The 13,322-nt window shown below is 43.0% G+C and overlaps 1 long non-coding RNA gene across 1 annotated transcript in view; it reads left to right on the top strand.

Annotated features, from left to right (window-relative positions):
* Positions 1-11,346, top strand: part of LOC123628702 — a 187,426-nt gene extending 176,080 nt beyond the window's left edge. Inside the window, exon 3 of the long non-coding RNA XR_006731729.1 lies at positions 11,216-11,346. This is a non-coding gene — a long non-coding RNA (uncharacterized LOC123628702). The remainder of the gene's footprint in view (positions 1-11,215) is intronic.
* Positions 11,347-13,322: the final 1,976 nt, after the last annotated feature.

The following is a 13,322-nucleotide window of genomic DNA, read 5'->3' as shown; positions in this document are numbered from 1 at the left end:
AAAGCAAAAAAAAAAAAATGAGTGGCATCATTTTATATCTTGTAAATCTTTTTGATATCTGGCTCCATAGATGATAGGTGGATTCCCATATCAGCTTCTGTATTTGATCTGTTGTGATATATTATTTTGATTAAAGGATCTGAAGAAAATCCAGTCTCACGCTTGTGTTTGGGAAAGGAAAGACCTCGGGGACCCCTGAATGGTCTTGGGGGTCACCAGTGTCTTCATGTCACAATTTGGGAACTGTTGTTCTATCTGGCTGATGCTCCCTGGAGTCGTGCAGTGCCCATCTTGTGGGGCATTGAATGGCAGCTCTGCCCTCACCGCCTCCTCCTTCATCCCATCCCCGCTTCAGTTACAGCAGCTCAGTTTTTATGTGTTTTTTATAAATGGAGTTATTGGAAGATTTTGTTTGAAAAAAAGAACTTGGCTTCTTAAAGTGTTTGAAATCCACCCACCTAAATCTTAAGTTACCAGAGATCCAAGGATTTGGGGGCTGATGGAGATCATTGAGAGAGGGCTTCTTCTCCCCTAAGGATGCAAACTTGTAGGCATTGAAGAGAGGCCTTTGGGATTGTGCCTCAGCTCTTCCTGGACAGTGAGTGGCATGTCATCTTGACAGTGACAGTCTCAGGGCATGAAAATTGCATTGAATGGCTTCAAAGATTTAATGCCACTTCAGAATGGGGTTGACCTGCCCAGGGAGTGATATAGGCTGGAGGCAGAGTGGATTCAATATTTGTCGAGCTGTCTGATCACTGAAGAAGAGAGACGGGCCATAAGGGCAAGTTTCAGTGATATACTTATATGTTGTCATCTTTAGAGCTAGACATTCATCATTATTATTTATTTCCTAGATTTATGTCAGACCTTTATTCCAAGGGACAGGAGTCAGTGTCGAATACCATGTGATCTAAGTGCCTTCCCAACCCGTTGAAGCTTCTTCCAATTTCTTGTGTAATAGAGAAGGCCATGCTGTTCTTTCCCTTATTGTCAGAGTCGTTATTGATTTCATGTCATTTCTTTCCTAAAATCACCTTCTGGATTTTCCTAGGCTTGGCTCTAACAGCCAAGAATGTTCTTTCAGTCCTCTGCTGGGCCTGATGCGGTGATTCCCATCCATGTAAGTCAGGGGACAGTTCCACAAGCCATTCTGCTGACCTGCCTACCTGCCGACTTGCCTCTTTAGGCTGTGAGCATGCAGAGAGGCACTCCCAGAGCTATGGAGGAGGGGAGGCCCCGTACCCCCAACCCCTGTCCTCATTTGCTTTGTTTCTCCCACTAGCCTAGGCATTAATTAAGAAGCCCAGACTCAAATGCCCAGCATCAGGTTCAATCATTTTGTGGACTAATTGGGTGTCTCCAATTTAATGGACCTCTTCTCTAAAAGTAAGAAATAAGACTGCATCCCTGGGAGAGACTGGAACCCTTATCCATTGCTGGTGGGAATGTAAAATGGTGCAGCTGCTGTGCAACACAGTTTGGCAGTTTCTCAAAAAGTTAAACAGAGTCTTACCATATGGTCTGTAGCAGTTCTCCTCCTAGGTATACACCTAAGATAAATGAAAACATATGCCCACACAAGAACTGGTACATGAACGTTCACAGCAGGATTAATCATGAGAGTGAAAAGGAAATGGAAACAACCCAAATGCCCGTGAGTGGATGTGGTGTATCCGTACAGTAGAATATTGTTCAGCTGTAAAAAAGATTGAAGTACTGCTGCATGCTACAGTACGGATGAACCTCAAAAACTTTAGGCAAAGTGAAAGAAGCCAGACTAAAAGGCCACATATTGTATGATTCCACTTATATGAATAATCCAGGGTAGACAAATCCCTGGAGACAGAAAACAGATTTGTGTTTGCTAGGGCTGGAGGTGAGGGTGGAGGAGAGAGTGACTGTTTAAGGGGTACAAGGTTTTCTTTTTGGTGATGAAAATGTTTTGGAAGCAGATAGAGGTGGCAGTTGCACAACATGTAATGTACTAAATCCCACTGAATTATACACTTTATTTTAATTTTTTTTTTTTGAGATAGAGTCTCGCTCTGTTGCCTGGGCTAGAGTGAGTGCCGTGGCGTCAGCCTAGCTCACAGCAGCCTCAAACTCCTGGGCTTAAGCGATCCTGCTGCCTCGGCCTCCCGAGTAGCTGGGACTACAGGCATGCGCCACCATGCCCAGCTAATTTTTTCTATATATATTTTTGGTTGGCCAGATAATTTCTTTCTATTTTTAGTAGAGATGGGGTCTCGCTCTTGCCCAGGCTGGTCTCGAACTCCTGACCTCGAGCGATCCACCCACCTCGGCCTCCCAGAGTGCTAGGATTATAGACGTGAGCCATTGCGCCCGGCCTATACTTTAAAATGCTTCACTTTATGTTATATGAATTTCATCTCAATAAAAATATGCAAAACAAACAAACAACAACAAAAAACCACATGAATCCCTGGCCGCTTACCCTCTCTTGGGCTAATTTCTCTCGTGAATGTTTGTGGAATCAGGAACCCAGTCCTGGGCTGTGAACTCCTCCAGAGTGAAAACTGGGCTCACCATAACCTGTAGGTACTTTCAGCAGTTATATACTGTGGAGCTACGAGGTATGGTTTTCTGTACTCCTGTCCTCACTGTGAGCCCATGGAAGGCAGGGACAATGTCTTGCTCACCCTTGAGTTTCAAGTGCCTAAGCACCATTCCCAGCACATAGGAGACACTCAGTAGATTTGTTGAATGAATGAACGAATGAATGTGTTTGTTGCATCTCCTTATTCATCTCTACGTCAGCCCATAGTGCTAATAATATAATAGTTCTACCACAGCAGGTGCTCGGGACAGATCTGTGGACTTGTCTAGTGAGTGGATATAAGATTATTTAGACGAATTTTACTTTTCAAAAAAAATTTGGGTGTCTATACAATGGAATGTTATCTGGACCATGAAAAGGAATGAAGTACTGATAAAGGTTAGGACATGGATGAACCTTGGAAGCATTATGCTAAGTGAAGAAAAGCCGGTCACGAAAGACCACTATTATATGATTCCATTTATTTGAAATGTCTAGAATAGGAAAATCTATAGAGACAGAAAGTAGATTCATGGTAGTTCGGGGCTGGGAGGAATAGAGGGATAGGGCAGGGACCACTGGAGTGTATGGGGTTTCTTTTGGAGGCGATTGAAAATATTCTAAAATTTGACTATGGTGAGGGTTGCACGTATCTGTGAATACACTGAAAACCATTGTACACTTTAATTAGGTGAATTGTATGGTATATGAAAGGATACCTCAATAAAGCTGTTAAAATTTTAGATATATGTCAGAAGAGTAAAGAACATCATTTGAATCAAAAGCGGGTGTGTCTGTGTTTTGGGAAAGACCCATCATTCAAAATCTAAAATAACTGTCCAGGTATATTCAAAGGGTTTCTCTAGAGACAGATCCCTTTAAATTGGGCTTTCCTTCTAGCAGCAGATCCGGTGAGTTTCCAGATCATTACCTACCTGATGAGAGTTTGGGGGCAGAGTAGCTTAAAGCCAGAGTATGAAGGGCAGCTGCCAACTGTTGGGCAGTTGGAGATTGATCAAAATGTATGGCAGTGGGAAACTAGGATTCAATTTACACAAACCCAGCCGCCTGGTGATTTCTCCACTGCCTGTAAGATGTGCTGTGCACCCCTCTTTCGATGAGGAGGAATGAGCAAGCAGCCTGGTGATGTGCCACTTGTACAATTAGCAATTCAGCAGGGCCAGCTTCGAATAAGCAATTCCAAATTCTTCCTCCCACTTGTGAGGATAGTCCCCACTACTTCAGTGGCTATCAGCTTTCCTGAAAGAAGGGACACTGCTCTGCTGCTACAGGGCTACCGTGTGGGGTTAAGGTAGGAGTCCCACGGGGGTGGTGTGTAGACAGCAGCACCGCCTAGTGCTGGATACAGACTTCAGCTGTATCTCTTTCCCTTAAGCGTCAAGAAACTCCCACAGCATCATCCCAGTTAGCTGGCAGTTTGGCTGTCACGATCACGCAGGCAACCCGCAGCAGCCTGAGGTGGCACACCAGTTCCTGTGGGGAGATTACACAGCCCTTTGTGGCTATGAAGGAGTTGGTAGGCTGTTCTGATGGCTTCCTGTTTTCCTCGGTTCCCGAGGACTAGGGCAGTCCAAAGGTGTTCCCGGGAATCTGAGAACCAGGCACCAGCCAAAATTTTGTTGAATATGGGTTTTGCAAGTGAAGGCTCACCCTATTTTTACTATGATTGCAAAACATGAATATGTTAAAACTCACTTGTAACTTGAAGGGATCTCATTTCTATTTGGGAGATGGCCACAGAGTAATTAGGGGGCCAAAACATTGCTAGTGTAGGAGCACGTAGGCTTTGGAGTCAGACCGACCTGCAAGTCCCATTCTCCACATATTAGTTACATGACCTTGGCAAAGTACTTCATCTCTCTGAGGCTTGGTTGCCTCACCTGTAAAAGGAGATAGGAAAGAGGATCTTACAAAGCTATTGTTCTAATTAAACAATAGAGCCCAGTCCTCATGCTTGGATCCCTGCTGCTGGCTCCCAACTGGCCTTTTTACTTTTATCCTCTAGCATAGATCACTGCATTCATTTTCTTGTCAAGTACCTTGGTGCATTTAAGATTCCCAAACCAGAAGTCATGAAATCTGGGAGATGATTTTGATCCCATTACAAACTGTGTGACATTGGATAAGTCCCTTTCTCACTCAGGACCTAAAAAATGCAGAGTTTGGGCTTGATGATCTTTAAGGGTACCTTCCAACTTTGATAGGTTTTTAAATTAAGTCAGGGTCAAATTCTGAACGGCCTGCCTCACCCATACTAGAGGATGGACTGGATCATTTGGCTAACACAACTCTTTCCCATGGCAAAAATTCCCCTCTTACCACTGTAATTACATGGGCCTCCTTGGACTGGGGCACATACTCTAGCTTCTTCCCATTGTTTTCCTTGGTCATCTTGCCTTGGACTTTCTGGATGCTGTCTATATCTGATTTAATCACATTTTCCTATAGATAAGAAATATAGGTGTAAGAGCAAGAAGCAGCTCCAGCCCCCACTGCTCCATAGAGAGAGACCTGATCCGCCTGCCAACTTCGCTTTCCCTGCAGGCCCCTGGCCCACCCACTGCCACCTGCTTTATGTCCTAGGGGTGCAGCATAGCTATGGTGAAGATTTACACCAGGTTTTCATCTTCAAATGAGCTACTACCTCTGTTCCTTGTGTATTCAAGTGCTTGGCACTCATAGCCTGCAAGTTTATCCTGGAATTCAAAATGAAAAATAGTCCCATGAGAAGCTTAAAGAGAGGTGTACAAGGAAGCACTTCAGAGAATGCTGCAGCCTTGTACAGTAACTAGGGTGCAATTCCCGGCTCTCAGTGGAGGGGTGATATGCCCAGAGAGATTATATACGATGACTTTTTTCACATTAGTGCCTCGCAGAGGTGTGGCACACAGTACAATAGGCAAGGCGTAAGATTCGGAGTCAGGAAATACTGCATATTCCAGTCTCAGCACCTTCACTTATTAGCTGTGTGACCTTGAGCGAGTTACCCTTGGAGCCTCCCTGCCTTCCCTGTAAAATGAGAAGAATGATGCCTGCTTCAAAGGGTTGCTGTGAAGATAAAATGAACTATAGTTAGTACAGCTTAGTGGCTAACGAGCTTAGGCACTGGCATCCTTCAACTCTGGACTGGAATCCAGACTCTACCACTTATCTTGCAAGTCCCTCCGAGCCTCGGTTTACTCATCTATACAGTGAATATAGACTTTTCTTCAGTTTGAATTGAGATAATTCGTATATAGTGTATGGTGCCTGGCATATAGTAAGCACTCATGAAATGGTAGCTAATGGTATGATTGCTATTGTCTATCATTTAGGTATAATTTCCAATAATTGTAGAAAAGATTCTGCACGTTCCTTGAAGTGATTTGGCAAGCTTCTTCCATATTTTGTATTCTTGGGGCAAAACCATTGAGTATTTTTGGTCCTGGCTTTGAAAGTATAGGTAAGACGTGAAACTGAGAATCCTGCAATAAAAGGAGACCTGTTTCCTCCGAGAAACAAAGGCGTTGCCCTAACAATGGTATTACATCCTCACATTAAAAGTGTCTGAAGCCCACAAAACTGTTGAACTGGTCATGATTTTTCAAAAACAGTGCATCCATCAATAGCAGCAGCATTAATCCAGTTATGAAAATTATACCTTCCGAACCTGGGGTTTCAAGCACAACCCTGGACATGGGGACTTCTTATATTGACTGGAAAGGTACATGTGGGCAAGAACAGCAGTGGCTTAAAGTCTTTATCACAGATTTTTGGCAATGACGTCCACCATCCAGATGTTTCATTTACTTGACTCCAAACACTTAGATCTTTGGAAACATGAGGACGTGGGGTATTTTTCATATTTTCATCAACCGTCGGTTATATCAAATTCAGCAGGTTTTATTGATCACCTGGTTTGTGCCCTCTGTTAGGAATTATCAGAGATCACAAGGAAGTCACAGTTTTCTTGAGAAAAATGAAGCTGGCAGGTTTGAGGTGACCAAAGAAAAGTAGAAGAGCTTGGATTTGAACACAGCTCTGTCAACTGCAGGGCCTACGCTCACTGCACTCGAGCACATGGCCTCTTGCCAGACCCACGAATCACTCTTTGTTTTGGGCTTGCTTGAAGGAAGTTGTTTTAGACCAAATCCAGTGCTTCCCATAATGACTTCAGCAGAGACCTAAGCTCCTTGCTGAAAGCAGGTGACATATATCCAGAACGGACCTTTCCATGTGTCTCTATTGTCTGATCCTGTTAGTGACTGGTCTGCACATTTCCTGAGAATGATCTGAATCCTGATTTTAGCACTGGCCAAATCATTACTTGTTAGGGCCTTTTTCATTCTCTGTGTTTTAAAAGTGTGAAAATGTGAATGAAGCAGCTGTCTCATGCTGGCAACTTGCCATCCTTTGTCTGTGTCCACATAAAATATTTGAGATTCAATAAAGTAGCAGCCCCTTGCGAAGCTAACTGCAAAAGGTGCAGTGACAATAGCTCACTGCAACTTTGAACTCCTGGGCTCAAGCAGTCCTCCTGCCTTAGCCGCCTGAGTAGCTGGGGCCACAGGCAGGCACCATCGCATTCTGCTGATTTGAACCAGTGTGGAAATAGCATCATTGTGGAACTTCGAGACCCAAAAAGCTGAAACATGGAAATAAAATGGGACAAAATAACTCCCAACATACACACTTATATTTATATTGTAAGTGAAACTTTTTCAGGCTCTTATTAACAGAAATCAAGCCCTGTCACACCCAGAAAATTTCTAAGTGATTCTTATTGGTTCTGAACTTTCTTCAAAAAAATGTACTGTAAAATGCGACCAAGTTGAGGCAATGCGTCACTGGAACCTACCATACAAATACAGATGTTTGCATTAGAAGAATTCTAAAACACATATGAATATTGCTGTCAAGTTTCAGTTGATGAAGTTGGCCTGTGTCTGTGCGCATTATTTTATAACTCAGCTAGGCTCCCCCCCATCATAAGTGGGAATACTTCTCAGGAGAGAGGACAAGCCAGGTTTTCTTTTATAGTCCTCCGGTTTTATTTTTTTGGTTTGCTTTGTTTGTTCACCCCATTTTGAAAGACTAAATTTCCACATAGGTGCTATAGAAATGCTTTCAGAAAGAATAGATCCTGCCGTAGCCAAGGACAAGTTATAGACAAACTCATTTCCCACGGAAGCAAGAATCTCTGTCTCCCGATTCTTAATTAAATCAGCACTAGAGGGCACTCTTATGATGCCAAAATGGAAGATTTTTACTAAAATCTGGTGGGCCAGGGTGGGAATGAGGGGAAGAGGGGGGCGGTTTCCATAAGGACTTCAGACAACAAACAGCCTAGACTACACATCTGCAACTGAGAATTGATAACAAAACACTATTTGAAAAGCGCTGTTCAGCAATCTCCCTCATCGGATCCACTTTGCTTCCAGAATGTGGTTGGTGCTTTGGCAATTCAGGGCCCAGGTATTAGGCATTATTTCTCAAAATGGAAGGCATGTAAGAATCACTCATTGTTACCATGTGATGTAGTAAAAGCACATTTAGGCAGAAAACAAAACGTGAGAGAGAGGCGTAGGAAAATGTGTTTACGATTTAACAGCTACTGGAAAAGAAGACTTTAGAATCCTTGGAGTCTTTTATGGTTGTTTTCCCAGTCTTTTGTAGCCCTCGCTCTGTAAGTTGTTCTGAAGGGCTGTGTGATTGGGAGAGCAGGTGCTTGCTTGCCTGCTGACCCTACGCAGGCTCTGGTGGACACAAAGTGGGTGAGTGGGTTAAGGAAAGGAACCAATAGACTTGGTCTTGGCCCTGCCACTGATGTGATCTGTGGTAAGTCCCTGCCCCCTCAAGGTCTCAGGGTCAGGGAAGGGTTGGGTGACACTAACGGTCTCTAAAAGATCACTAGAAGACATCTCCCAACCCTCAGAGTCTATGACTGATGATTGCAGAAAGAACTCTCAATATCAGTTGTTTCTATTAATAGCATCCACTTGAGTTCTGAATCAAATGAAATGTGAGGCTTGGCATGGTGGCTCATACCTGTAATCCCAGCACTTTGGGAGGCCGAGGCCGGAGGATTACACAGGCTAGTTCAAGACCAGCCTGGACAATACAGTGAAACCCTGTCTCTACAAAATTTTAAAAATTAGCTGGATGTGATGATGCATGGGACTTGTGGTCCCAGCTACTCAGGAGACTGAGGCAGGAGGATCGCTTGAGCTCAGGAGTGCAAAGTTGTAGTGAGCTATGGTCATGCCACTGCAGTCCAGCCTGAGTGACACAGCAAGACCCTGTCTACACGCGCGCGCACACACACACACACACACACACACACACACACACACACACACACCCAAGATGTGGTCAGTAGAGATGATACTGAAAAGATTTTCTAGTCCAGAGGGGCTGATCTGCCCACATGAGTCATTCCTTTAGCTTTCTGGCCTAGTCCAAATATAACCTCAGAGAGTTACCACACTAAGCCATCAGTAGGTCCCCTCAAATTGGCTTATTATGTCCAATTTAGGCAACTTGTAACTTATCTTGTGTGGTAGGCACTAGCCAGAATCTCAGGCATATGGCCATGTATAGTTAGTTCCCTGAGGAGCCAGTGAGAGGACTAGGGACCTTATGGGAAGAGTGGGACACTGATGACAAACTTACTGACTCTGACTTTGGCCCCAGAATTCGTTACAGAAATGCAGGAGTGTCCCTAAGTCACGGTTTGTAAGGACCCGTGCTGTACTTCACAGGAATGGTCTTGACTGAGTCAAATTCATTATAAAATCTTAGAATGTAACAGTGAATAGGGGTCTTTGGGGAAGTGCCTAGTCCAACACCCTCACTGTGGAGATAGGGAAACAGAGAGCCATCTTCTCATTTGGGAATGGGCTTGCCCAGGCTTTCATAGCCGGTTAATGACCGAGCTGGCAAGGGGACCTCAGTTTTTGAGTTCTCGTCCGGGCCTCTTTCTGTTACTTTGTGTTATATTTATCTCTCCCCACCTACATTGACTCTAGGGAATAAGTGACCAGTGGCAATTAACCAAAGGGTTTTTGACCTAACTAGAATACCCTTGTGTTATATATTGTGTCATTTAGGTAGTATAAATGGAGAAATATGGGGACAAATCCCTATCAAAAATACGTCCTTTCTAAATGTCATAGGACTCGAGATTGAACCAATAGAGGGTCATTCCTCTGGGTCAAGAAGGCTCTGTAGCCTTGAGGTGCTCTTGCCCCAAAGCAAAGATCAGATTAAAATCCTTGTCAACTGGCAGGGGAAGAAAGGACATGAGGGTGGGTGTGGAATCCAGATTTAGAATCTTGGGGGAGGGCAGACACTGTGAAAGGAGCAGTTAAGACAAACTCAGGGGACTTCACAGTTGTGCTAAAGGAAGTCGAGTTGGCATGGGAAAAGGAAGAACACAGAGCAGTCAAACTGTAGAACACAGATGTAGGGAACACCCTTCACTTTTATTTCTGAAGCCCTAAGCACCAACCCTGAGAATGTAAATGCCAAAGGTAGCTGTCATAGCTTTGAGTTCCTGGTTAGGATGAATCTGCCTCTGGAATTTTTGGACTCCCAAGTTTCCCCCATATTTTCATTCCTCTGATGCTACACATGCGTTTCCTTCATTTTCATCTTTCGCTTTCCCTATTAATTTGACACTCAGGCAGTTGCTGTCATGAGGGATATTTAGTCACATCTTGTTGAACTTGACCCAGAGGAAGGTTATTTTTACGGCTTCTTCTCCAGCCAGTGGCTGGGTCATGGCCATGATAACCCCAGCTCCTTTGGCCACTAACTGCTGTTGCTTTCCCAGGATGTGGCTTGCTGAGGGCTGATGAATCCCATCTCAAGAGTGTCACCTGGGCCAGCTGTTACAGAACATGACAGCCACCAATGAGTAAAACTCTGTTGGGATGTGGGACTATAATATTATGAAACTGCCATTTAGAGACTTCCTGTTTTTGTGGCATTTCAAGGTGCAAGCGTGTGGCAGTCTATGGGCAGCAAATGGTCTGCCTGAAAAGAAACCTGATTTACAGCTTGTTCAGAAGGCTTCCCACCAGGAGAAATCATGGATTTATAATGTCCCTTCCAATCATAAAGAGAATTCTTTCTAATGCAAATGTTAAATCTGATGTCATTCCGTATGTTGTCCACACATAAATAAAGGCATAAATAAAAAAGGGAGATACTCTTTCCTAGAATTTGGTAACGTACAGTACACACAGTTTCTGTGGCAAGCAGATGGCCTAAAAATGTTCCATAAAATCGTAAACTCCATAGAAATAAGGATTTTCTTCTGTTTTATTCACTGCTATATCCTCGTACCTGTAACAATACCTGGCACATAATAGATAATGAACATTTTTGAATAAAATGTCATGATTAAAGTGTCATTTTAAAGGTTTCCACTTAAGAACCTTCCCAAAGAGAGTGTGTGTACATATCTGTAAAATGGGTTCTTAAAATTAATTGATTTTCTTCTAATTGGTATATCTCTCTCTTTTTTTTTTTACCTTTTCCCCATGGCCTTTGGTTCACTTCTGATGACTGCCCGCCCTTTTGATTGATGCATCTACAACATCTGCATGGATCATCATTGAATTACTCCACCTCTGCCCATCTGGATTCCAGGTAAGGCAATGAGTTTCCAAAAGTCTTCTCAGTGCAATCATTGAGAAAACTTTGATAGGCAGTCAAGAAGTTTACACAGAAATAAAAAAAAACTTGAGCAATAATAGTTCCCTGATTAAAGTTCAATTTGATCCAGTCCTCCTAAATCAATTATGTATATACTTATATTATTTGAACATTTCTATTATAAGTACAATAAAATGAAAATTACAGCTATGGATAGTGCTGAATACTTGACTTTGGAATTTTCTGATACTAAGACTCAACACATGGATTTATGTTTTCCTTTTATAAATGTTTTATTTTGTTTGTTTGTGTTTTTCACCCAAAGTTGTGTTGTGTGTTGTTCACAAGGCCAGGCACAATGGAAGGGATCCGAGCCTCTTTTCACTGTGTAGGAATCTAAGTCATGGGGTAGGTCAGTACATTCTAGATTACTTCTTTCTTGCGGCTAGAATAGAAGACAGGCACACTGGACTCTGGATGGTAAGTCAGCTAATGGGGGTGTCTTGTCTAACAGATCCAATGTTAGGGCTCACCAAATATATTGCTTTTGTTTCTCATAACACTTGCTTCCCCAGCAGTCTTAACTCAGAACCAGGGAATGGGGGCTTAACCACATTAGGGAGTGATGATAAAAGAGGGATTTGTTGCTTCTCAGATGGTGATGCAAAAGCTCTGCTGCCAGCCATGCTATTAAAAGACTCTCTTAACTCACTTCTAAAGCCTGCAAATGTATTTGATGTAAAGAAACATTTCTTCCAAGAAAATACACAGGCCATATAACCCATTTGGGGCACAAAAGGGTTACTACATTGTAATATTCCTTGTTCTGGCATAATAAGAACAAAAACCAAAAAACTAACTGAGTGCCTTTGCACCCTGAAATTAGCAACTGACCTGTGTAAAACTTTACAGTTCCTGCCTGCTAATATCAGAAATCCACACAGTAGAATTAGTGTTTTGTGACCCTTAACACATATGTTATAAAAACAGCTAAGCAAGTTTTTTGAATGGAGAGACATTGCTTACTTTGATGGATGTCTTGTGTTTGGGTGGAAGGGACTAGAGAGGTGATTTATCTATTACTTTGTGTGCACTTTGAATTTTCATCTTTTGAAAGAGCATCAGCAAAATCTAATCGTTCTTTTCTCATTTTTCCTTTTGTTATTTGTGTTTCATATGTTCTTGATAATATGAAAAATTCCTGTAAATTCCTCCTAGGTCCTTTCAATCAGGCATTTCCATTTCAGTGTTGCCACAGGGGTGGGTTGGGTTGGTTTGGGGTTATTGGCTTTTGTTTTTTGCTTAGATTGCCATCGCTCTTTGTGAAAGCAAATGGAATTAGCATGAGTGAGTGGTAGATCCATCATTCCCAACCCATAGCCCCGCAGGGGGCTGGCTCTCAATGCTGCCTCCCCTCTTTCAGCCTTCTGATTCAGAATCTCCCCACTATTTGAGAGGAGCCAATGGGGAGCAAAGTGGGGATGCCACCCATGAGCTGCTTCCCCGTGGTTTGGGAGGCTGGAAAAATATGCTATCAAAGCGAAATGGAAAACTTTTATTATTTGAACTCCTCTCTTACCAAGCTCTTGCTAGCAACTGGTTTTACTGTTCCTTTAACAGGTGGAGGATTTTTCAGATTCTAGATGCAGCAAGGTAAGTAACGATGTATTTTTAGTTTGACTGAACCCAAGTAAGCTAGAATAAATAGACTCTGCACTTGCCTGCCAGTTTAATTTTAGTACAACAAATAGTTAAATTTTTGGCTGGGACATATTCTTCCCAGGGCTCTTTTTCAGTTTAAAGCTGTTGAAGCCACCCAGGCATGTAGTCTCAGTTCTGAAGGCTGACCTAGTTCAAAGTGGGATGAATGTTCAGGGCCACCAGCCCAGACAGGTGGGCAGTAGGTCAGTAGTTCCTTTTTCTCTTTTTGCTGAAATACAATGTCACCGTAGAGTGTGTTGTTAAGAAGACCTCAACCATCAATCGTGTTCCTCACAGTGCTTCAGGCACACCTGCCTGTCCCTAGGTGGGACCGTGGTTTAGGGAACAACTAGGTCAGCATTTCATTGAAGGAAGTCAATTATTGGAAAATATCGGGGCT

Source organism: Lemur catta, chromosome X, assembly GCF_020740605.2.
Source record: "Lemur catta isolate mLemCat1 chromosome X, mLemCat1.pri, whole genome shotgun sequence".
In the NCBI taxonomy this organism is placed as follows: domain Eukaryota; kingdom Metazoa; phylum Chordata; class Mammalia; order Primates; family Lemuridae; genus Lemur; species Lemur catta.
The sequence above is the reverse complement of the archived record's forward strand: the minus strand, read 5'-3'. Positions and strand labels throughout refer to the sequence as shown.